General features: G+C 37.2%; 1 long non-coding RNA gene across 2 annotated transcripts in view; it reads left to right on the plus strand.

The window, feature by feature from the left end:
* LOC144286934 (uncharacterized) overlaps positions 1–6,488 on the plus strand; it is a 32,382-nt gene extending 25,894 nt beyond the window's left edge. Inside the window, exons 3-4 of one of the 2 annotated variants that reach the window (XR_013354878.1) lie at positions 1,005–1,144; positions 5,970–6,488. This is a non-coding gene — a long non-coding RNA (uncharacterized LOC144286934). Of the gene's footprint in view, positions 1–1,004; positions 1,145–3,797; positions 3,908–5,969 lie in introns of those variants that run through there. The other variant, XR_013354879.1, reaches the window with a different exon arrangement.
* The last annotated feature ends 19,314 nt before the right edge of the window (positions 6,489–25,802 follow it).

Raw genomic sequence — 25,802 nt, forward strand, 5'->3', positions numbered from 1 at the left:
ACAGAAATCATACTGATTCAACAACACTTTTATCCACTTTTTCCTCTATGTATCCAATCTGCTAACGTGTATTTAGTACACGCAACATGCCAGATATTTTTGTTAAGGCCTCACAAGGACAAAAAGATGAGCAACCAAAGTCCCCACCCTAGCAAACAAGGATAAAATGTATTGAGGATGCAGCAAAACAGTGGTAACAAAGGTGATATCTGCTTGAGTCAAGAAAGTGCAAAGGTTTCTGGGAGCACAGTGAAAAGAGTGGAAAAATAGCAAAGTACTCCCAGAGAAGTTAATAGTGAACATTTGAAATGAGAGGGACTAACATGACTAAAACTTTATTTTAAATATAAATTAAAGAACCAAAGCCAGAGTGCAAGACTCAAGAAGAGCCAAAGATAAGGAGAAAATCTTCCAAAATTTTATTCTGGAGTCAGTAATAATATTGATGAATGTGGAAGATGCCTCATAAAGTCAGATATTCAGAGATTTAACATTAGAAGGTAATTTAAATAAATATATTCCTGTCCAGGGGTGTCTGTGTGGCTCAGTGGGTGAAGCATCTGCCTTTGGCTTGGGTCATGATCCTGGGGTCTTGGGATCAAGCCCCACATCAGCTTCTCCCTCTTCCTCTGCCTGCCACTCCCTCAGCTTGTGCTTCTCTCCCTTTCTCTCTGCCAAATAAATAAATAAAAATCTCTAAAAAAATATATTCCCATCTGTTCTTATTAGTAGAAGGGCCTTAAGCCATAGCTCCCCCTCAAAATTCAATAGATCAAGTGCACAATCAAAGTGCACTTAGGTTTATCAGCTGATTAAATCCTCCTGACAGGACAACGATTATGATGATGATGACAATCCCCTTTTTACCAAAGAGGAAACTGAGGCAGAGGATGATGAGCAGCTTTTTTAAAGGCTCACAGCTTCTAAGTTTGCGAGTTGGGCCTAGAACGTGGGATCCTGGATCTGGTTCTTGAATTCTAAACTGTCCTGCTACCATTCCTCAGGCTTGAACCCAGAGAAGGAGGAGGAGGAGGAAGAGGAGAAGAAGAAAGAGGAAGAGGCAAGAAGACATAGTGTTGATTCACAAACTGGCCCCACACACGGAGAGCCAGGAGAGATGGGAAACACAGACAGGCCACTCCAGGTGGGCAGGTGGTGGGTTCAAGAAGCAAAGGGGAGTTAACTTATGAGACTTGTCTCTGGTGCTGCCAAAGGAGTAGATCTCCACACCCAACACCATAATCTTCAGTGTTTCTACAAAGGCCTTAAAGAGGCTCCATCATGTATACCATCTTTTTCAAGGCTGTGTCCTTGGAACAGGTTCCCACTGTCATCCCAGAGGGTGGAATATACATTGTACATTTCAAGGACAGGGAGGGGTGAGGAACCTCCAGTGGCCCAAGCCCAGCTCCTGGGTCACATGTGGTCATGTCCTCTCCATGACCTCCTTCAACACTCCTGGTGACTGGCTCCTAGAATCTCTTATGCAGCATCCCATTTCCACAATGTGCCCTGAGCAATCAGCAAGCAGTTTTGTCAGCATGGAGGTGGCTCATTTGGTGGCCGTCTGGCTGCATTGCGGCAGACGCCACAGTAACATTAGAGACACATGCAAAAGAAAACACGGCTTACGAGAATGATTCTCGTAATGATTCAAAATAAGTACCAATTTTTTTTCCTCCAAGAGCTCCATAATCCAAACCACTGATTTATTAAGCCCCCTAGGCTGGGGGTCAGATCCCTCAGGGCATTCACTCGCAACCTCATGTGATTTACTAAAGATGATACAGTAGTGAACTTATCAGGTATGAATATACACCATTGGATACTGGCACAGGTAACTTTTTGAGAAGCAATAATGTCCAAGGCTCTTCTATTTTGAAGGACAACTTTTCCCATTAGAGATATTTCAGAGTTCAGTAAGGACAGACTTTGTCAACTATTATTTAAGACTTGTTGGGTGAATTTGGTAATGGCTTCTATGTGTGCTATAATGTCCACCAAGTCAATGGAAGGAATAAAGACAGCAGCAACCTTAGCAGAAGAAAAGAGAATATGCCCATCTAGTCTCAAGGAGAGGGTGGTTGGCAACTCTAGGAACTTGACTGGGTTGTAAATACCATACATGTTGCATGTTGGCTGCAGGAAGCAGCAATGTCAGATGTGAGGAGATGGACTTGGAGCCAGATATTCAGTCCAGAACCCTTCTACCTTCTCTTCTCTTTCAATGGTGCATGTTCTATTCCTGATATAGTGCATTTCAATAGGTCCAGCTTGTGGCAGGACAATGGGGTCCCAGTGGAGATTGAGTAGTTCCCTCTCATCTAGAGGTACAAAGTAACTCACCATTCCCAGTGGGAAGTTTCAATGCAAATTCCAGGACACAATGCCTTTCGCAGGTATGATGGGACTTGGTGTTCTCGGCAGCATGCATATTGATCCATGGTGAGGAGGAATCAGTGGTGGTTTCTTGCAACTTCCATACATTCTTAGTATTGAGTATATTAGCAGGGGTCCCCATTCTGGAATACGGGGCAGATATCTTACTCTTGTAGCAGACATAGAAAAATAGAAGAGGGGCACCTGGGTGGCTCAGTCATTTAAGTGTCTGCCTTTGGCTCAGATCATGATCCTGGGGTCCTGGGATAGAGCCTTGCATCAGGCTCCCTGCTCAGCAGGGAGTCTGTTTTTCCCTTTCCCTTTGCCTCTCCCCACCCCCCACTTGTGTTTTTTTCTCTCTCTCTCAAATGAATGGGTGAAAAAAATCTTAAAAAAAAAAGAAAAATAGATGGTATTTAAGTCTAGCTGTGCATTAGGAAGGCATTCCCTTCCCTTTTGCATTTTCCCTAGAGACGTGAAATTGAGATTTGCATGGCTTCCAAATATAACCTCTGTTAGACTACTATTTTCTTGAAGGACTAGAATTTCTGAGTCCCAACTATGAGTAAGAAGTTCAATTTTGTATGATTTATATGTCTTGGAATGGACTGCTTATAAAATAACTTCTAATCTTCGAGACATACGGAGCCTCCATGAGTGACAACTGTCAAAGTACAAATGTTTTCCAAAACTCAGAACTGTGACTTACATTCAGTAAACACATATCAAATATTTTATTCAACTTATTAATTAATGAGGAATCCAGTAAGATGTTACAAGTAGTTCCAATGAGAATTTGACCCACAGAAATGTATATTCTCAAATAAACAAAAATAATTTACATTGCAGCGAACAGGAAACATTTACATTCAAAGTTCAAAGTTGTGATATAGCCAAATTCAATGGCAAATCAGTGAAAACTACTCACCTATTTCCAAGGCCTGGGTGGTTTTCCCTGACATGGAAATTCTTAACAATTAAAGTAGAGGAAGAAATCATAGGAAGAAACAAAATGAAAACAAAAAACATGGCTATACAACAGCTATACAATGTTGTAGGGCAGGAAAATAAATATAATGAAAAAGTTTTATTTAAAATATTGGCTTTAAACTATTGTGTTCTGCAAATTTTTTTTGAAGATGCTATTTATTTATTCATGAGAGACACACAGAGAGAGAAGCAGAGACATAGGCAGAAGGGGGAGTGGGCTCCCTGTGAGGAGCCCAATGCAGGACTCGATCCCAGGACCTGAGCTAGAGGCAGATGCTCAACCACTGAGCCACCCAGATGCCCCATGGTCTGCAATATTAAGTTGTTATTGCTGTTGTTATTTTTTAAATCTGAGAGTCTTCTTCACCTAAGGAATGGGTAGCATCCTGTTCTGATTTATCTTTTTCTTCCTTCTTGCTCAAACCCAGACTAGACATTCTCAAGATGTAAAGCTTCTCCCCCAGGCAGGTCCAAATAAAGAGGTTAGAATGGCTGTGAAAAGCTTCTGTTGTAGTTGGTGTTAAAAAAGAAAAAAGAAAAGAAAAGAAAAAAAGAAAAAGAAAAGAAAAGAAAAAAGAAAAGAAAGAAAAGGAAAAAAAGAAAAGAAAAGGAAAGGAAAAGAAAAGAAAGAAAAGAAAAGAAAAAAGAAAGAAAAGAAAAGAAAAAAAGAAAAGAAAAGAAAAGAAAAGAAAAGAAAAGAAAAGAAAAGAAAAGAAAAAGAAAAGACATCTAGAAATTTCAAGGAAATTCAGCTGCCTAAGTTCTTTAAGCATAGTGGAAAGCTTGGTTTCTGGTCATCAGAGTACAATGAAAATCCAAGTGACCAAGAGAATTGCTGAGACTCTCGGCCATTTGAACATGTGTAAACCTTCAATTTACTGAAAAGGACTCCAATCATGCATCTGAAGACCTCACTTTATACATTGTCAAAATGTCAGAATGATTTCAGATGAAAGATTTCTATTTTCCTCCTAGTGTATATAAAACAAAATTAAAGACTTTTTGTCCCCTTTCTCATTTCAACCCGATAAGGTTTAAGGCTTGGAAAGCAATTACATTTATGCTTTGCCATGTTTGGCTGAAAGTTTAAACTTGAAATAGAGTTGAGATTGATAGCACTTATAGTCTGCCACAGTGTAATTGTTATCCAGGTTCTGGAAGCCAAACACAATCTGAGAATGGCACTTGTATCGTGTTTTTTAAAAGCTTGATTCTGTTTCCTCTCATTCACACGAGTCCTGTGCATAAACCCATCTAGAAAGTTTATCAACAACATTTAATGTATAATTCACAGCTTATCCTTCCTTTTAACTGCTTGGGTGGTTAAAAGTAAGGTTGATTTGTTTCTTTCTACATTAGAAATGTACCTTTCAAAGAGGATTTTGTCTCAAAAAAAAAAAAAAGGATTTTGTCTCATTTGACATGGTGATGTATGCAGCTTATTTTGTTTGGAATTAGCAGCTTTTCTCCAGTGGACTAAGATGACCTTTATCTTGCCATTCAGAAGAGATTATTAAATGAAGCCAACATTGGCTGGCTAAAATTCCACAAAATCATGAAATAAAGGTATACCACCTAAAGTCATGGGATAATCACCAAGATATTTTTAAAAAGAGAAAAAGAAAAAGAATCTTTCACTGTGGTTGCTTCTACAGAGGATGAGAGACTGAAGCAAATGGTCAGGAAGGAGGTGAGAGAGAAGGGAGACATCCTTCGTTTTTTGCAAGCCCTCACTTGGATACAGATTGCTTCTATACAACACTAGTAAAAATGAGGTGAATAATAGCTACATAAAAATAAAGATCATGGCACTTCTATTAAATTAAGAATACTTTGGGACACCTGTGTTGACTTAGTTGGTGAAGCGTCTAACTCTCAATTTTGGCTCAGGTCATGAAGTCAAGGGGGGTGAGATCCAGCCCCACAATGGACCCCACAGTGGGCTTGGAGCCTGCTTAATATTCTCTCTCTCCCTCTCCCCCTGCTCCTTTTACCCTCAAAAAAAAACCTTAAGAATATTTTGAAATAAATAAATTTAAAAATGAAGCTAAGCAAATTTTGTAGATTTATATCAATTGTCACGGTAAAGTTGTCATAATATTTGAGTGAGAAATTCAAGGTAAAAATAGAGGTATGTATGTTATAATAATCCAACTATATAAAAACAAAAAGCATATGCATTTACATTTCTCTGTGCACTTTTATGCAAAATAGGGATCAAATTATAATCAATGATGTCTCTTCTATTTCTTTATCTGGTTCTTTGAATCTTTGTTTTCATTCTGCTGCATGATAATGTAAGAGGTTACTACTGCTCCTCTTTCCAAACCTAAAATTTTTTTATTTTTTATTTATTTTTTTTTACTTTTTTTTTCAAACCTAAAATTTTTAAGCTTTATTTTTTAGTAGATGAAACTTTCCTTCCAATTAAAAGCTTTGGCAGGCGTGATGGGTTAAGCAGTGTCCCCTCGAGATGTATGTCTGCTCAGAACTTCAGAATGTAACCTCGTTTGAAAACAGGGTCTTGGCAGGTGTGATTAGGTTCAGATGACTTGTACTTGATTAGAACTGATCCTCAATCCAGTGACTAATGTTTTTAGAAGAAGAAGAGAGGATACAGAGAGAAAGAAGACCATGTGAAGATATAGGCAGAGAACGGAGGGATATAGCTACACACCAAGGAATGCCAAGAATTCCCAGGAGCTACCATAAGCTAGGAAAAGGCAAGGAGGATTCCTTTCTAGAGCCATGGACTGCCTACACCTTGATTTCAGACCTCTAGACGCTGGAAGTTGAGTGAATAAACTGCTGTTGTTTTAAATCACCATGTTTATGGTTCTTTGTCTTGGCCGTGCTAGGAAACTAATACAGAAATGCGACCATCATCATATCATCATCTCGACAAGAGAGGAGTTTCTCTGGACTTTAGAGTTGGTCTGCTAAGCCTTGGGTAACTCCAAAGGACCCTCATGATTCCCCAGGGAACCACTGCCCAGGAACAAGTGGGAACAGTGCCATTGGGGTATCATTCTTTGCTTTCAGCACATCAGGTACTACTTTTCCTAAACCTTAACCAAATACTTTAAAGGAAAAATATTCTATTTTTACTTACAAAAGTAGAGTGCTATGTATGTTTCTCAAACCATATTTTGCTAAACAATGGTTCCAGAAGATTTTAATAGGAGGATGAAAATGGAAAGGGAAAAATTTCAGGATCCCAAAACTTTGAAAATATTTCATGATAAGTACTTCTTTTGTAGAATTTTAAAAAAAATATTGTATTTATTTGGGAGAGAAAGATAAAGCATGGGTGGGGTGGTGGGGGGAGAGCAGTGGGAAAGGGAGAGGTAGACTGCCCACTGAGCCTGGGCTTCATCCCAGGACCCTAAGATCATAACCTCAGCTGAAGGCAGACACTTAACTGACTGAGCCACCCAGGCGCCCCTCTTGGAGATTCTTAAGCACATTGAGATTCTGAAAGATCCTGAGGAAAAACCAATTTATCTCTGGTTAACATAAATTCCACACTTTTAGAAAAACATGGAATGGAATTTGGGTAAGCCCTGGAAGAATGGAAATTCAGTTGGCCCCAAGAAGACTACATCGTAGCCTGGCCACCTATTGCCATGAAACGTGGATGTACACACCACCTCCATTTTCTTCTCCTAAGACCAGAAATATTACCTGCCCTGTCAATGCCACAGGGTTGTTAGAATAGTCAGCTTGCTATTGTTACATTTTTCTACTTTATGTCTCTATCCCTTACACTACCTCATACCTGGGATGTTGATCATACCCATATTACCTATCTAAGAAAGCAGATACAAAATAACCAACATATGTAAAAGCATCTTGGAATATAAAATAAAATTTTGTATAGGTAGAAGATTGAATTTGCTACTTGATTTACTTGATTTTTCTAATTTATTGATGCTATGTTAGGAAGTTAAGAACTTTTTCACTATTCCCATCCCCTATAAACTGGATGCCACTTCTGAGGTTAGCACTTGCATCTTGCCAGTTATGTTTATAGAATTAGGGACACTGATAGCATTTTGTTTGTTTGTCAGCCATCCTCCAAAGCATAGGAAAAGGGCATTATTTTCACTGTACCTCCATTCATGTGTCTCCATATTTCTTTTGCACTCTGTACTTCTGTATGTACTCTGTATGAGGGTGTGTTACAGATTATTTCAGACTAGGGATAACAGCTACATGCATATTAACTTCAATGGAAAATGAAATATACATTTATATGTAACACTGGAAGTATTTGTTTTGCTGTGTCACACTGTCTAGCAAAAGGGATCATTATACGAAGGGTCTGCAATTGGCCCATAGAGAGACTCTTCATCACATCTTCAACTGAATATTAACAAAGGGCTATCTTTTTCAGAAAATATAGGACTCCTAACAAGTAATTGAAACAAAGTGAATATTATTAAGGGTTTGACATACCAACAAAGTCTCAAATAGATTAAATACACGCGCATTTATAATTGTGCATTTATAACGGATTTAAGACGACGCATTGTCTAATTGTATTTGTTGCTTAACAGATTCTTTCCAAGTCAAAGATAAGTCCCTACTTTTGAAAATATGAAGATGTTAGCTAAAATCTACACACACATGCAGACACTATGTGCGTATTTTTAAAAGACTAAACGATGTGGTTCAAAAGATTTTTACACTTGAAAGACGGGATCAATTGCCTACATAATTCTAATTTTCCCGTTAATTTTCAATTCTGTGGTTTACTTTTGTTCATTTGGAAGTAAACTTTTAACAACAACAAAAAAAATGCATGAGTATGTACCGCAGTTCTATATGGATCAAACAGACTTTTACACACACAAAAACAACAGTATCCAGCTTCTAAGGTTCTTTTTCATAATATATGCAGAGAATGACTTATTACTTGTCACTTAAAAAAACATACATTTCCTCTCCTGTTGGGCATTTCGTGAAACCATCTCGGTAACATACTGCATGTCCATATGTAGACAATGTGTAAAATAGACCTTGGATATTTTGCCATGGTTTGTAGTATATGCATTGGTGTTCGCTGCCAACTTTCCATTCTTTTTACCAAAGAAGTTGCCTAAATTGTTAATGCAGAATATTTTAAACATAGAATGTCATCCAAACCTATTTTTCCCTAATATACTTTTTTAAAGGGGAAAAGGTCAGAATATTCCAATCAATTGACGTACTAGATCTAATTTATGCACCGAAGCTCTCAAAACTGTGCGTCATCTGACCATTTTCCATTTGTTGCTAATGAGATTAGTGATAGATTTCTTACTGAATTTATAATCCAAATTACAAGTAAAGAGAGAAACAGATTATGGAAGACCAGTAGCTGTTGCAGTATTTTGTTTGTGAAGGGCCAGTTATGGACACCTGGAAATGGAATTGGAAAGACTCTCCAGGAAAACAGACAAATCATTAACCCTTTCCATCTTGTAAGAATAAAGAGTAACTTGAGACTGGTAACCTAGAACTATTTTAAGGAATATGGACTGCTTTTTGAGGACATAGCTAGTGCCATCTTTCCAGAGTAGAATATTGGCCTTGCAGAAATGATGGGCAAAATGCTAAAAACGGATTTTCACCACTCGCTGCTATTCCAAATGAGATGCTACGTTTCCAAAGAGTCTTCCATGGAAAGAAAAAGTAAGTTAGTGAAAATAAGAATTTCCATGTGTCTATGAAAGAACAACATGTTCTTGCCAGTAGGACTGGTAAAAGTCCCCCTCCTCAAAAATATTAAATAAAATAAAAAGATAACAACAACACTTTTTAAAAAGAGGAAAAATTTTTGAAAATATGTTTAAAAGGAAAACAACCGACACCGAACCCCCTGAAAACTGGAATACCAGGCTTAGTTCTGTTTGAAAAATCTAAACGAATCCAGGCCCTTTTTTCAGATGCATTTAAGGTTTTGTGTTTGTTGATCTGGTTTTTGTTTGTTTGTTTTGTTTTGTTTCCATTTGTATCTGTTGCTTACAATACAATAAACATTGACAAACTTTGAAAAACACCCCTACTTTTCACACAAATGGAGTATGCCACCATTTTAACATCAAAGAGTATCAGTGCTGCCCAGTCTAAGAATCCAAGGAACATTGATTCAAACATTTCTCCTTCTGCAACCTATTCCTGTTGGTCATTTATCACTGTGAATAGAAGGGAGGAGTATCTAATGACATGTCAGCAGAAAGGCATGAATTATATAATTCCATCTTCTTTTACTCGGTTTTTAATAGGTTGGTAGCTTCTATTAGGTACCTGGGTAACATCAGAAGAGGAGTTTTCTGTAGATTTCTTGTTTTCCCTCCTCTGTAACCTACAGAGGGTGGGACTGGTTGGCCTCAGTGGTCCTCTCCAGCTTTAGTTTTTGATCTAAGATGCTGTCTTAGAGATGAGGATCAACTCTGTAATGAAGCTGGGGTAAGTTCTCGCTTCTTTACACCACATCTACTCAGTTCTAATTCCAGAATTGTGTTCCTTTCTAAAGATTTCAGAGATAGACTCTTTAAAGGTGACATAGCTAGGAGCTAAGGGAATCAAGAAAGGAATGAGATTATGAAGGTTGAATTCCTGTTTCGGCTATCCATACCCTTGGTAAATTACTGCATTTCTCGGAATCTCCACTGTAGGGGTGGGAGTGATCATCTCATAAAGCTAGGCTCAGGAATAATGTGTTAACATATGCAAAGTACTTACAGAAATGCCTGATGGGAAAGTAAGTGCTCTATAAGTGTTTGCTATTATTATCATCCCCTCTTAATTAAACAACTCAAGGTAGTTGCTGATGGTAAACATTTGTATTTAATACTGTTCCTAACGTACTAATCAATTTATTAGAACTTAACATTTACTCAAAAGTTAAAAATAAAACACTGGTAATGAGATTATCATAATTTGCAAATGATAGAGTTGTCTATTTTGAAAACCTAAGAGGCACAAATCTTCAACGATCATAAACACTAACACATTTTTTAAAAGTTATCATAGCTTTTCTGCAGAATAATAATAAATATTATTATTTGGAAAAATAATGGGAACAAAATCTCACTCACAATGGGAGCAAGGTATAAAATAGGAATAAATGTAACAAATTTCAATTTAACAAATGAAAAAATATCTACTGAGGAACAAGACAGAACACAATGAAAAAAGATAGAAAGGCATACTCTGATTATAGATTGGAAAACAGTTCTCTATATTTTAATATACATCAGTCATACCACTAAATAACCCTATCTATTTAAGATATGTGAATTTTATTATATATAAATTATGCCTTCATAAAAAATTCTCCTCATCTGTTTTCAAATTGATAGAATAATTCTGAAATTCACCTATGAAAATAAATATTTGAAAAAATACAACAGAGGAATAAATTGAGATGCATTATCCTATTAAATAAGAAACTGCAGGGCAGCCTTAGTGGCGTAGTGGTTTAGCGCCGCCTTCAGCCCAGGGCGTGATCCTGGAGAGCCCGGATCGAGTCCCACGTCGGGCTCCCTGCGTGGAGCCTGCTTCTCCCTCTACCTGTGTCTCTGCCTTGCTCTCTCTGTATTTCTCATGAATAAATAAATAAGATATTTTAAAAAAATAAATAAATAAGAAACTACTGTACATTTGGAACCCAAAGGGATATTCGATTTAATGGTAAAGAATGGGTAGTTCATTAATAGATCCAACATTGTAGCCAGCCTCCAAGATAGCCCCTAGATACTTCTTGTCTCCTGATATTCATTCATGTCCTTATTCTTCCCTTCAAACATTGAATAGTGCTGACCTACCCTACAATAGGATATTGTAGAAATAAATATACTTGGCTTTTGATGAAAGGCAGTGTGCCTTTTGTCTTATTCCCTTTTGCATCACCTGCTTTGGGAGAAGTCAACTACTATGTTCTGAGGGTATACAAGAAACCCCAAAGGAAAAGTCCATATTACAAAGAACTGAGGCTTCTTGAAACAGTCAGAAGCTACTTACAAGCAATTTGTATGAACCATCTTGGAAGTAAATCTTCCAACCTCAGTTCAAGCCTGGAGATGATGATAGCTCTGGTAACATGTTGACTGTAACCTCTGTAAACCTCTTTAAAGACTCCAAGCCAGAATCACTCAGGTTAGCTGCACTCAAATTCTTGAACAATAGAAACTCTGGGACAGCAAAGATTTATCATTGTTTTGAGCCATTAAGTTTTGAAGTAATTTATTATAAAGTAATAGGTAACTAATACACCCAGATATATAAGGATAAATTATCATATGGCTTGCACTTTGATGGGAATAGAGAGGCTATCCAATAATCATATCTTATTAAAAACGAATATACATAACACAGATGTGAATCTTGAGAAGAAATATGAAACCATCAAAGTATTTAAAAATAACATATTAGGATGCATAACCCTGGATTTGAGGACTTTATTATAAGCATTACATTGAAAACAAATCTCAAAAAGAATCATATTAATAGATTTATAATCATAACATGTAAACTATTTTGCATTAAATAGTACACAAGCAAAATGAGAAAAGAAACATGTATCTGGCAGAAAGGTTATTCATATACATAAACACAAATTCAAAATTTAAAAAAAATTAACTTATAATGTAACATTAGATGAAAAAGGTATACATCTGGGCAGCCCAGGTGGCTCAGCTGTTTAGTGCCGCCTTCAGCCCAGGGCGTGATCCTGGAGTCCTGGGATCGAGTCCCACATCAGGCTCCCTGCATGGAGCCTGCTTCTCTCTCTGCCTGTGTCTCTGCCTCTCTCTCTGTGTGTCTCTCATGGATAAATAATAAAATCTTAAAAAAGAAAAGGAAAAGAAAAGAAAAGAAAGAAAAGAAAAGAAAAGAAAAGAAAAGAAAAAGGTATACATCAAACCAACTGGGGTTTATCCCAAGAATAAGTGGATGATTTGCATTAGAAAATACATTTTTGTTTGTTTACTTTTTTGTTTGTTTATTTTGTTTTGTTTTTTCTTTTAGAAAATACATTTTTTTTATTATGATCTCAAACTAGGAATAGAAGCCCAATGTGGGACTTGATCCCAGGATCCTGTGAGTGTGACCTCAGCCAAAGGCGCATACTTAACCTACTGAGCCACCCAGGTGCTCCAGCTTTTATTTTATTTTTTATTTATTTTTTTTAAAGATTTTCTTTTTTTTTTATTTTTGTTTATTTATGATAGTCACAGAGAGAGAGAGAGAGAGAGAAGCAGAGACACAGGCTGAGGGAGAAGCAGGCTCCATGCACCGGGATGCCCAACGTGGGATTCGATCCCGGGTCTCCAGGATTGCGCCCTGGGCCAAAGGCAGGCGCCAAACCGCTGCGCCACCCAGGGATCCCCGGCGCTCCAGCTTTTAGTAGCTGAATTTTTAAAAGTACAGGACAGTTACAGACTCATGTGAAAAAATTCTAAGATCACTTTCGGATCCAAAGTTAGCTATTCCTTTAAAACATTAATCTCCTCTTAGCATTCAACATCTAATTTTCTCAAGGATTTAGGAAAATGATTGTCCAAGGATGGACAGAAAGGTTTTAGTTCTCATCCATCTTTATAGTTCTTGGAATGATTACTCTCTCCAAATAATGGTCACCTATGTTTTGAGACTACTGTTTACATATGACAAACTTATCGTGTTCTCTTTTCCTAACACCAATTGTTGAAGGTAGCATATCATTTCATTTTATAAGTTGGGTGTCATTAGCTAGTCCTGCAAAGAACTTCCTGAATCACAGTAATAACATGATTCATGCCAGAGAAAGTGTATTTTATGGATGTGTTGGGAAATTTTAAAGTTTGAAAAATCAATGATTGTTGAAATGAAGAGCCATGTTGATAAAAATGCTGGCATGACTTGTGTTTGTTTTTCTAAAAAGCTCTGGTAGTCACAGATCACAAATTAAAATATCATACTATCTTTTAAAATGCTAAATGAAAGAAGCCTGATGCATTTTTGGAAGTAATTCTGGAAGTGTAAGTACCTTTTAAAAATAAATTTAAACACATTTTACTTCTTGGGACTATTTCTCATGTCATCTAAAATAGACAATGAAAATTGGACTCCCCTCAGGCCAATAAATAAAATAAAATCTTTTAGGATTCTTTAGCTTTTGAATGGGATGGATTAAAATGGAACTATCTGGGTAAGACATAAAAGTCAAAATTTGGTTAATATATGTTCAGATTTTTTTTTTTTCACTTTAATCAGGCTTGATGTTCCTGCTTCCAGGACAAGCATCCAAACTCTAAAATTCCAGGGAGAGACTATTTAGCAGAATGTCTGGCCTCTTCCGTAAATGAAAAGACAGGTAATATTCATGAAAGAACTCTTCTATGAAATTTCCATCATCGAGTTCCAGCTAAAGCAGCTTAGATGAGTGTCTATTAGTCTGCATTTTCCCCCATGGTGGTAAGTGAGAATGGGGTGGCCCCTGGAACTATTCAGGACAAATAGTTTTCCTCTCCTCTCCATTAGCTGCCAGTTCTTTCCTTCCATCAGGATTCCATCAACATATTTTCAACAAAACATGACATTAAAGGCATGATTGTGATTCCCCTCATTCTGGTCTATAATCTCATTCGACTTTCCTCAACACAGTACTCTGAGGTTTGTTTTTATTCATTTGAACATTTGTGACAATGTGTCCTAAAAATTGTCCTGGGCATTTTTCTTTCCAAGCCTTAAACCTTATCAGGTTGAAATGAAAAGGGATCAAAAAGTCTTTAATTTTGTTTTATATGCACTAGGAGGAAAATAGATGGTTTCACTGGTAAGAACAGATGCTTCACTGTTTTCTGACTATCGAGGCAACTCTTTGTTTTGTGTTCTAAATAGTAAAGGTAGAAAAAAATCCTTACATATATCAGGCTAATATTTATTTTAAAGGAAAGTGCTGTTTTGGGGAACGATGCCTGTTTACATCAGTCGGAGATGGTATTAGTACAGGCACTGTGTGTTTCTCAAACACGAGATACACTCTTGTCTAGGGGTACAAAGGCTTCATCATAAAACCTTGGTTAGAACTGGACAATTGCACAGCTTTGCTTTTGTCTGACTCCATTCTAATCTGTTGACTTTTAAAATTGAATGAGAGACATTGTTTCCTGAGAGGAGGGCATGAAAGCCTCAGAACACAATGAGGAGATAGCATGACTCACCTTGGAGTACCTGCCTTCCAGGTGCTCGCTGCCTGATTATTCTTATTCCAGGTGAAGAGTTCAACTGGTAGGGGCCCTGATTCCTAAAAGTAATAATAGATGAAGTTCAGAGAAAGAAAATCCTACAAAGGAAAGGATAAGTGAGTTAGGAAAAGAAAAAAAAAAGAAAGAAAAAGAAATGGAAATTGAAAGAATAAAATGAATAAGGAAAGTTTACATTCAAACTAGAGAATTGTGCAGTGCCCATTAAAAAGAGGATAGTAAGATAACCCAAGGAGTGGATTGGTTATTTTGATTGTATCTTCTAAAACTCTTAGGCAGAGAGTTATTTTTGAAGATAATAATCCAAATCTCACAGGACCATTACTCTGGGGGCGGGGGTGGGGTGAGGTGCTTTGGCATTTCATTAAGCTTAAAATACTGTTGTGAATCGTATTTGGGGAGATGAAATGGAAGCTTAAAGGAGAAAGCCAGGCCTTAGTCAAGCATGTGAAACAGGTGATGTGTCTCTTCAGAACCCAGCTAGCAAATGCTGAAGATTTACTGCTGGTGGGTCCTCTCTTGGTCTGTCCTCCCTCTTCCCACTAAACTCCTAGCCCAGTTTGGGGTCTGTTAGTTACATTGCCTAGTCTGAGTCCTCTTGCTGCCACCAGTGTTGAGGTGAGAGATACCCATTTCCTAAGGCATCCCATTTGTCCAACAGCATGTAAATCTTCAGACTTTATGCCGGTCACTCTGTGCTTCCCAGTTGCAAACCACCCATAGGCAACACATCTCATGCATGGTACACATGCTGCTTCTTTCAGTGTTAGTATTTTGGATATAATATATAGTCTTTGAGGTTTAGATTTTCAAGGTAGGTATCTCAGACTCAGATAAAGTAAAGGAAGCATTTAGGTTTTTTAAGATAAAAAGCTCCTTGTTTGGGCACTCATGCCAACGAATTAGGCAGCTATCTACAGAAAGGAAATAAACTCAAGTGGTTGAAAGTAGGGTTTCCATAGCGAATGTTCCTGCATTGGTCTGCTTCACAACTTTGTGGCTGACAGATTTCAGCCAGGTTCCTTAACTTCATCTGTAAAATAGAAATAATTGCAGCTACTTCATGGACTATTGTGAGTCTACAATTGAGGTAATGATACAGATAAAATACCTGCTAGGGTTTCCAGCATGCGTTGAGCATTCACTCTGGCATGTAGTAAGCTACTAATATTTGTCTGTGGTGGCAGTGGTTACCATACTCCTGATGAGAAAGAGTGGTGCTGAGTGGAGAGACCTGTTGATAGGTTCATGGCAAGGAGGAAGATGAAACCACGCGTATCAGCAGCGCTCTGGCAGGGAACTGAAAACACAATTAATTCAAATGGTTAATTGGAGAGAGTTCAATGAAGGGAATATTTGCTGAGGTAGGGCAGGATTAACAGAATCATAAAGGGATGGCACCGTGCCCAGAACTACCTTCTGAGGCTCACCAGTCCAGACATAAATCCTCTAAACCTGGAAGAGAGAAGGAGAAAATTGGGTTACTAGAACCCAGAGAGAGTTGCAGATGTTGACGAGGAGTCACCCTGCAAAAGCCATCGTGGAAAAGTGACAGCCCCACAAGAAAGTGACAGAAGGCTACATGCCCACTTTCTGTGCCTCTGATGATAACTCTCACTGGAAGAGCACAGCCAGAGGCCAGAAGAAAGATCCTAGGCTTTGTAGTTCCTACAGTGAAGCTCCCTTGATGGAAAGCAAGCCTGAGAATAAATCTGGAAGGGCAGAGAGTAATGCTAGTGGACCAGAACACCAGATTTACAATTTATTTTTCATGAACTTCGATTCTTGCCAGTATTATGAAAGTAGGATTTAGCACTTGTTATTTAAAGAACCTCTAAAGTTGCTTTGTGGGGTCCTGGAGCTTTGTGGATTGGAGCTTGGATCTTTGACTTACAGCTATATCGTAATACTGATATCTCAGAATCCCTGGGAGCATAACCTTGAAATACTTAGATTCTGCTTTTAAACAGTAAAAAGCCCAGTTTTCTGTCAAACAGGACATCACTAATTTAGATATAGTTCCTAACAAGCAGAGTTTCTGTCAATAGGTTAATTTAATTAAATTATCAAATTTGAAAGTTTATATCAATAAAGTGAAAACCAGATAAAATACATAAATCCAATTTATTTCTTGGACATGTGGACATTGTTTGAACTGTGGTTCCCGTAGAATAAGCCACTACTATGATTCCAAGACTGTACCCCCTTTCAAACAAAGCTCTCAATTCTGCTTATTGTGTTATTTGAAAATAAAGGGGGGATTACAAAATAAATTTGGAGGTTTTGCTACTAACTGTATGATGAATATTGTGCAAGCATTTTTTTTTTTTTTTTGTGCAAGCATTTTTAATCCACTTTGGCTGCTTGGACTTTCACGTTGGAGTCTAACGGTAGAATTAATTTGGGATAAATGCTGACTAGTGTTTAACATTTGCATTTTAAGTTGTCTCTTCCTGAATCATTATAAATTATTGCAAACTGACTTAAAATGTTAAAGCTAGTATATTCATTACACTGAACAACTCATTAAGAAGATTCCAAGATATTGGAAGCCTTTTTTGCTCCAAAATTTCTTGGAATGAGATAGCATGTCTGAATGATAAACATCTGGAGGACGGGATCTTTTTAGGTAGCACAGACCTCTGCATATAGTACTTCTAAAATAATTGTCAGCTCAGTGGACTTTAGGGTAGATGTAGAATAAAAGTGAAATTCACAACTATTAATACTAGTAAATATTTGCTTTGTAATAGAAGTAATATACTTCTAACCATGCATACATATCTATAGTGGTTAAGTATGTCAAAGTCAAAGTATGGTTAAATTCACATGTCAAATATTCCAAATAACATGTATAACGTCAACATCCAAAACTGTCATTCAAACCATGTCCCATTAAAAGCAAAAAATAAACAGTTCAAAGAGAAGATCAGGAAGTATTTGACATAATGATTGTATCATAATAAAATATTTATGATACTCTCTTTCATCCAGGAAACTATTTGATACCATCATGGAGTGAATAAAGTTGGAAGCAAGGAAAGAGTATTGACGTCAACACTTATTATATTAGTGAAACAAATAGTGAGAGAATGTTTAGAGAATCCCGTGACAATGAAACAAATGAATATTCACTTTGAACTAACACATCAGGAACATTTAGATGCATTTAAAAAAACAGTGGATTTGATAATAGGAAATCAGGCTATTAGCTTTATGTTTTTATTGGAAAAGTAATCTTAAATGTTATTGCTTAATTTAAAAAAAGTTATAAATTGCATAATTTTAACTACTCTCCACCCATAATACTGCTTCTCTTTAGCAATATCACCGATATTAATCCAATATTATTAGATCTTTTATTTCACTTGTCCATTTATAGGTGTGTGATGGAGGCCAACACAAACATTAACAGAAAGAACAATGAAAAAGATGCTAGGAGTCAAAGAAAACTCTGCCCTCCTTATTTTTGAGCTAGCAAAGGCAAAGAAAAAGTACTAACTCAATTAGTTAAAAACAGAGAGAACAGACAAGGAATTCAGCAATATGTAACTCTAAGTAGATATCATCAATATCAAGATTATCTCATTTAATTCCAATCAGTGTCCCAGTTCTTATGACATTTCCCTTCCTGGGAAATGGCAGTTATCTTGGCATTGCAGCTGTCAGGAGCGCATACTGTTTTTTACTCTCTAGTTTCTTGCTTTCAGGAACTGGATGAAAAAGTCAGTACTCCAAAAGAGCCAAGGGCTGGAAAGCCATCTTTCTTGTCGATCTTCCCTATCTAGATGCAACATGTACTATAAGTGATAAAATTTGTTTTATCATGATGGATTCTAAATTCTTTTTAATTCCCCTGGACTGTCATGAAAAACAGAAATATTCTCCAAGACCGAAGATTTCTAATCCTTGGCGGTTAGGTACAGGACATATCTTACAGAAAGCAAGAGACCTGCTTATGTTTAATGTCTGGATCCCACCATTTGAAATGCACGCCTTTGGGTTATTAAGGAAATACATGGATTTTCCAGCTTCTTCCCCTCCTCCCCTCAGTGAATGTGCCTTTTAGGAGAAGTTTCCACAAAACCAAATAGCTTTTGCTAAGACATGAGAGGAGAGTAAGGCATAATCCCGAATGAGCCAGGCTAGAGAGGGACACACAGTTCGAGGTTTCTGGGTAGCAAAAATGACAACTTAAGAATCCCAGTAACAAAGGGGAAAGAAGAGATCTCTTAAGTGAAAGAGTCAGTGATAAAATCTCAAGGTTAAAAATAATTTTAAAAGGGTATACTGTGAAAGAGGACTTAAGAACAGAAATTATGGGCAGCCCAGGTGGCTCAGAGGTTTAGCACCACCTTCAGCCCAGCATGTGATCCTGGAGTCCTGAGATCGAGTCCCACGTCAGGCTTCCTGCATGGAGCCTGCTTCTCCCTCTGCCTGGGTCTCTGTCTCTGTCTCTCTCTCTGTGTCTCTTATGAATAAATAAATAAAATCTTAAAAAAAGAACAGAAATTATACAAGCATAACTTCTATTTGTTGAATTAAAAGCAAACATGCAGTAGGTTTCCGGAAGAATGCTACAGTAGTGATGTAGGGTTTTCATCTCCTTGAATCTCTTTCTCCAATCCAAGTACTAACCAGGCCTGAATCCCTTTCTATAAATAAGCAGAGCAGCAATGGTAGCAAGACTACTAAGTTATTGAGAAAATGATATCTGAGCAAAAACATAAAGAACATGAAGGAATTAGTTACATGAGTATCAGAGAAAAGTGTAATCCAGGCAGAGAAAAGACACTTCCAGGAGGCTCTATGGCTGGAGGGAGCCTTGTGTGTTCAAGGACGAGCTCGGGGAACAGGAACAGGGTGGCTAGTGCAGAGGAAATCAGGAGTGGCAGGAGAGGAAGTCAAAGCTGAGGTGGGGAGGTCACTCATCCAGGATTTCACCTTCTACTCTGCATGATGTGAAGATTCATTGGAAGGTTTTAAGCACTGGAGTGGTGAACTATGCTTAATAGCTCCCTCCCTCTGCCATAATAAGACATATTCGTAGGAACTCTTCCCAAAAAAGCTAAGAAAAAGGACATAGAAAAAGGATGGGATGGGAGTACCTGGGTTGCTCAGTGGTTGAGCATCTGCTTTTGGCTCAGGTCTTGATCCCAAGGTCCTGGGATCGAGTTCCACATCAGGTTCCCCACAGGGAGCCTGCTTCTCCCTCTGCCTATGTCTCTGCCTCTCTGTGTCTCTCATGAATAAATAAATAAAATCTTAAAAAGGAAAAAAAGAAAAAGGATGGGATAATACATGCTAAATTCTTTACAGTAGGACTTAAGGGTACCGAAAAAGGTAAATTCATGTTTTTTTCCTTCTTTCTACATCTCTGATTGATTTATTTTACTTCTTATGAGAATGTATTACTTTTGTTTTATATATATATAACATATATGTTATATATATATATGTTATATATATATATTATATATATAAGATTTTGTATCCTATCCCAAGTCAGTCATCTTATTCTTCAACAGCTTTTGTTCTTAAGCAAGTTTTCCTCATTGTAGTTTGAAATATTTTCTTATAACTTCTCTCCAACCTGTCCTAGTTTTAATTGTTAGGAGGTAAAGAGACTGGGCTTAATAATTCTCCAAGACATCTCATCAGCTTGCTGCAGAGAGGTGTTGGAGAAGCCTATAGAACATTCTACAAATTTCACAACTTAATCAAAGGCTGGCCCCCCATAGTGGGCAGAAGTAAACAAGACAGTAAGAGGAGGAAATAAGCGATGGAGGAAGTGTGGTGGGAACACGCACTTCTCTGGGTTATAAAAAAGAAACTTGGCATCAAACGTTGGGCAATCTTCTAAAATCATAGGTAAGTGACCCAGGAAAACGATTGAGAAATGTGAGGTCCTAGTCTGCTGCGGAAGGCAGCACCAATGAAGAACGATTGAGAAATACAGTCTGGAGAGGACTTAACACCCTCTTATTGGTTTCAAAGTGGACTGCTTCTGTTACCAGAATTATTTTTAGAAATGTTATCTCATATTTTCCATGCTTGCATTATTTCTTTCCCTTCTAATTTTACACCTGACTGCCCTGAGTAGGGGTGTGTGCAGGATGGGGAGGGGGTCAGAGGAGGAAATGGTAGTTTAAAAACACAAAGGAATACAAATCTCTTAGACTCAAGTATAAAAAGCCAACGTTTCTCTTCCCACGAAATCATTCTGCTGCAATTAAACCAACTTACGGGACTCTCTCGACAATTAGAAAAGCACTTAATAGATCGCAAACTGTTATAGAAGGGTTGGTTAATTAAAAATAAGGGAATGTAATATTCATCAATAAGTACAAGACTCATTCATCCTGCTTGCTGAGAAGAACCTAGGAGGCGAGACATGGAAAAGAAAACATGAGACTGCCTTTTCCCTATAAAGCCTGTTTCCTCTAAATGAGAGGCTGTGCCCCTCACCGAACCGAAGGTATCCTATCACCTTAAGGAATGCTCTTTATAATAAAAATTGTGATTAAGAAAGCATTTATTTTCCAGCTAATATAAGGCATGGGACTAAAGGTACATAGACTAGAAAATGTTTTTCTGTTCTACAGAAGTCTGTCATATCAGAACACATGTAAACATAAAACATGCATTACCAAATCGACAAGGGCCAACCAGTCCAGTAAAAGCTCAAAGGCTGGTGCAAAGCAGAACGATCAGAACACAATGCCACTGAGATAAGCACCGTAGGTAGAGAGAGACCGTGGAAGTTAAAAACAAGTTCATTTCTCAAGAAGGACAACTCTTTGCTTATCAAAAAGTCACTTTTTTTTCCCCCAAGCAAACCTGAAACCCAGAAGAAACACAAGCAAAAAGTCTGATACGATATTTCAGCAAGTATTATAAACACTATAAGAATACTATAATATAATAATACTATAATATAATAATATATAGAAGGTATATAATATAATAATACTATCAGATACTAATAATAACCACAATTTTTGGTTAAGCTCTTTCTAATTTCCAGGAAAAAGGCTACCTATCCGATGTGCTTAAGTGAATTAGTTCACTCAACAAACCAATTTAATTTGTCAGAGATTACAATGCCTGAAGAGGAGCTGGTCCTCCAACAAAGTCGGGTTGCCTCTACCACTCAAGCTTTGCCATCAGCAGTTTCCAAACTGGCTGTGCACATCTCTGTGGACATATAAAATGACCTGCTGGGGTATAAGCAGAAAATCTGAAAGAGGTTCATTTCAATTTTTGTGTTTTGTTCTTTAAAAATTGTTTTTGTATAGGATATACAATATGAATAATATAGTAAGCTTATATAGTATATAAATACAAAAATTTACATATACTGTGGGTTGTGCTTAAAATATGTAATGATAGGAATGTGCAATCTAAAAAGTTTGGAAAAGAATGCTCAAACTATTAAGCCATATGGTCCCCAGATTCAGACCAACCAAAAAATATATATATATAAATTTCTTTCAAAAATTTATTTCAGCACATTTTTATCAATTTTGTTAAGCCAAATAAAAATCTCCAAGTGAAATTCAATTCTATCGCACACTCTAGAAAAATTGTTAGAAAATCTGCTATTGTAGTAGCTGAAGACCGTAGATTATAGATTGCGAATTGTAGGGTAGGGTTGCAATTTATAAGGGAAAAGGGACTTCTGGAGGCAAAATAATATTGTCTAGACATTTGAACTGATACAGATCAAGATACTGTAAAAACCCGTTATAAATAGCAAATATTAAATCTTTAAAATAGTCCATTTGGGTCCAGTTAATATTTATTTCTCTTCATTATAACATGATACATCAGGCATTAGGCAAAATGAGAAGACTTCTTTGTAATGAAATGTCCTCCTTTGCTTAGTATTTTCTGTTTAAGGAATTGATTTGAACAATGCATATAAGAAAGATATCTATCACCATGGCTAAATATATAAATGAAAAGGCACAATATTAATAGTTTTTATTATGATACTGTAATAGTTTTCCATTACTGGTGTAACAGATCACCAAAAATTTAGTGGCTCAAAACAATATAAATTTGATAATCTTATGTTTCTGGAGATCAGAAGTCCTAAATGGGCTTTATAGGCTAACATCAAGGTAGCTGCAAGCTGCATTCCTTCTAGAGACTCTAGGGGAGAATATGTTTCCTTAACTCTTCCAGCTTCTAGAAGTCCCCTGCATTTCCTGGTTCATGATCCATAGCCAACGGAAATCACTTCAATCTGCTTCTGTCACCATATCACCTTCTCTTACTCTGACTCTAGAACCTGCCTCTTACATCCAGGTCATCTGGATAATCTAGGATAATCATCCTGTCTCAAGATCCTGACTTAATCCCATCTGCAAAGTTCCTTTTCCTTGTAAGGTAATATATTCGCCAGTTCCAGAGAATAGGGTATGGCATCCTCAGGAAGCCCTATTCAGCTGCACAGTTTGCCACCTGGTTCCCAAAGATTCACGTCCATTTCACACGCACAATATATTCATCTCACCACAGGATCCCCCCAACTGTCAACCCATTAGAGCATCAGCTCAAATCCCAAATCTCATCTAAGTTTTATCAGCTCCAAAGTCCCAAATCTCATCATCTAAATCATCTAAATTAGGCATAGATGAGGCTCTGGGTCTAATCCATCATGGAGCAAAATCCCTCTCAATCTGTTGGGCCTGTGAAAGTAAAAAATAAGTCATCTGCTCCCAAGATACACTGGTGAGACTGGTATAGGACAAGAGTTGATAGTGATAGAAATCCCTGATCCAAAGGGATAAAACAGAAGGAAAGACATAATCACAGGTCCCAAGGAATTTCACAAATTCAGCAGGGCAAATTAGAATTCAAGGCTCATGAATTGAGTATCCTCTGGACCTGTGGCTCTGCCCTCAGACTTGTCCCTCCTGTTTCTTGAAGGATAGTGGTAAGATGAAATTCATCATTCGTACACCTAATATCTTCTAAGAGGTAAGTGGTTTCATCAGCCTGTTTCCTGACTGTAGGATTTGGGGGATAAGATAGCCTTCCTTTATTTTAACTTGTCATTGTGCTTTTGAGTCCAAACTTATGGTGTTTCCATTGATATAACATTCTAAAAGCCTTGTGGGTCTCCCATTTGTGTCTGGGGAATTTACTTCATTACACAGGAGGCTCCTTCACAAATCTTCCCTGGATAAACATATCTCTATTCCTGGCCTCTACTGAGGTGTCTGATGAAATTCATCATTCGTACACCTAATATCTTCTAAGAGCCTTCTATGTGATTGAACATTCTGACCTTTTGGTCCCTGCCAGGCACCAACAGAACGTCATCCAGCCACATCCTTGGCTTTCTTTCCAGAGCACTATGCTGGCCATGAATCTCTTAATTTTAACATATTCTGAAATCTGGATAAGCTAAGAATTTCCCAAGCCAGTAAGTTCTGGTTCCTTTGGGCTTTATGGTTCTTTTTTCAACTTTTTTCTTTCCTCTCATATTTTACTATAAGCAGCAAGAAGAAATCAGGTTGCACCTTCAACGCTTTGCTTGGAAATTTCCTCAGATAAATATACAAATTCATTCTTTGCAAATCTTGCTTTCTACCTCATCTCAGGACAAAATCCAGCTAAGTCTTCCGTTACCAGATAACAGGGGTCTTCTTCCCTCCAGTTTCCAAAAATTTTGTCCTCATTGCCTTCTGAACCTGAATAGCAATGATTTAGCACATGTATTTCTACTAAAATTATTCCTGTGATGGGGTAGTTATTGTCTAGAAAGAGATAGGTTTTCTCTATTGCTCTTCTAATTTCCTTCTGAGTGTTCACCAGCAGTATCTTGAATGCCCATATTTTTGCCAATGATCTGTTTATGCTGATCTTAGAATTTTCTAAAATAACAGAAGTTTGTTTTTTTTGTATTTTCCTACTATGCTCTTTCCTATTCTTCCAGCTGTCGCCTCTTACCCAATCTGAAAGTGATTTCTACATTTTTAGGTATTTCTTACATACAGCCTCACCCCACTTCCAGGTCACTGACATAGCATTTGTTGAATCATGGCTACCATCTTCCAGGCACTCCGTAAACATCTTAATTAATTATCTCAACAACTATCCAAGGGAAATATTATAATTATTTTACAAATGTGGAAGACCATTTAAGATTATTGAAAAGTTTAGTCTTTGTAGGTCAGCAAACATAGATTCAAATTCTGGTTTCATCACTCTTTTGTTGAATATTTTTTGGGAAAATCACTTAATCTCTTAAAACTTTGCTTCAATTTCCTTAAAAGTTAACAGTGTATATACAACTTACCATGCAAAAAGATTTTTTCTTTCTTTCTTTCTTTCTTTCTTTCTTTCTTTCTTCTTTCTTCTTTCTTTCTTCTTTCTTTCTTTCTTTCTTTCTTTCTCTTTCTTTCTTTCTTTTCTTCTTCTTTCTTTCTTTCTTTCTTTTTCTTATTTCTCTTTTTTCCTTTTTTTTGTAAGGCTTATATAACATATGTAATATGCTTGCTTTGTGGGTATGTAATAGGAATTATTTTTCTCGACATTTTTGTGTAATTTTGCTACATATGGTATTAACTCATTTGGAAGAGGATATCACCAGAGGAGAGGAGATATATGTGATAAGGATAACTGGTAAATCAGAATAAAATAGACACATTCAGAGAAACAAGCTGTTATAGATGATGAAGTTTTCTGAAAGTCCTTTGGTGATTGAAACACCTTAGGGGGGCGCTTGACGGGATGAGCACTGGGTGTTATTCTATATGTTGGCAAATTGAACACCAATAAAAAATAAATTTATTAAAAAAAAGAAACACCTTTTATACTCCATCCATTGCTTTTCTTGAGGATACTTCGTAGTTAAGATATCAGACGTCTTGGGGCTCCTGGGTGGCTCAGTCAGTTGAGGGTCTGACTCTTGGTTTCGGCTCAGTCATGATCTCAGTTAGCCCCGCGTTGGGCTCCATGCTGAGCCCAGAGTCTGTGTGAAGATTTCTCTTCCTCTCTCTTTGTCCCTCCTCTCTCTCTCTCACTCTCTCTCTCTTGCTCTCCCCAAAATAAATAAGTAGATCTTTAAAAAAAGATATCAGATCTCATGAATTGATTAAAGAAGAGATGAATTCAGGAAATTTTTTATCTGATGAAAACTCAGACATAGAGGAGCTCTGTATTTCTGTGAAAATGTATTAATGC

Source organism: Canis aureus, chromosome 16 (assembly GCF_053574225.1).
Source record: "Canis aureus isolate CA01 chromosome 16, VMU_Caureus_v.1.0, whole genome shotgun sequence".
NCBI classification, from domain to species: domain Eukaryota; kingdom Metazoa; phylum Chordata; class Mammalia; order Carnivora; family Canidae; genus Canis; species Canis aureus.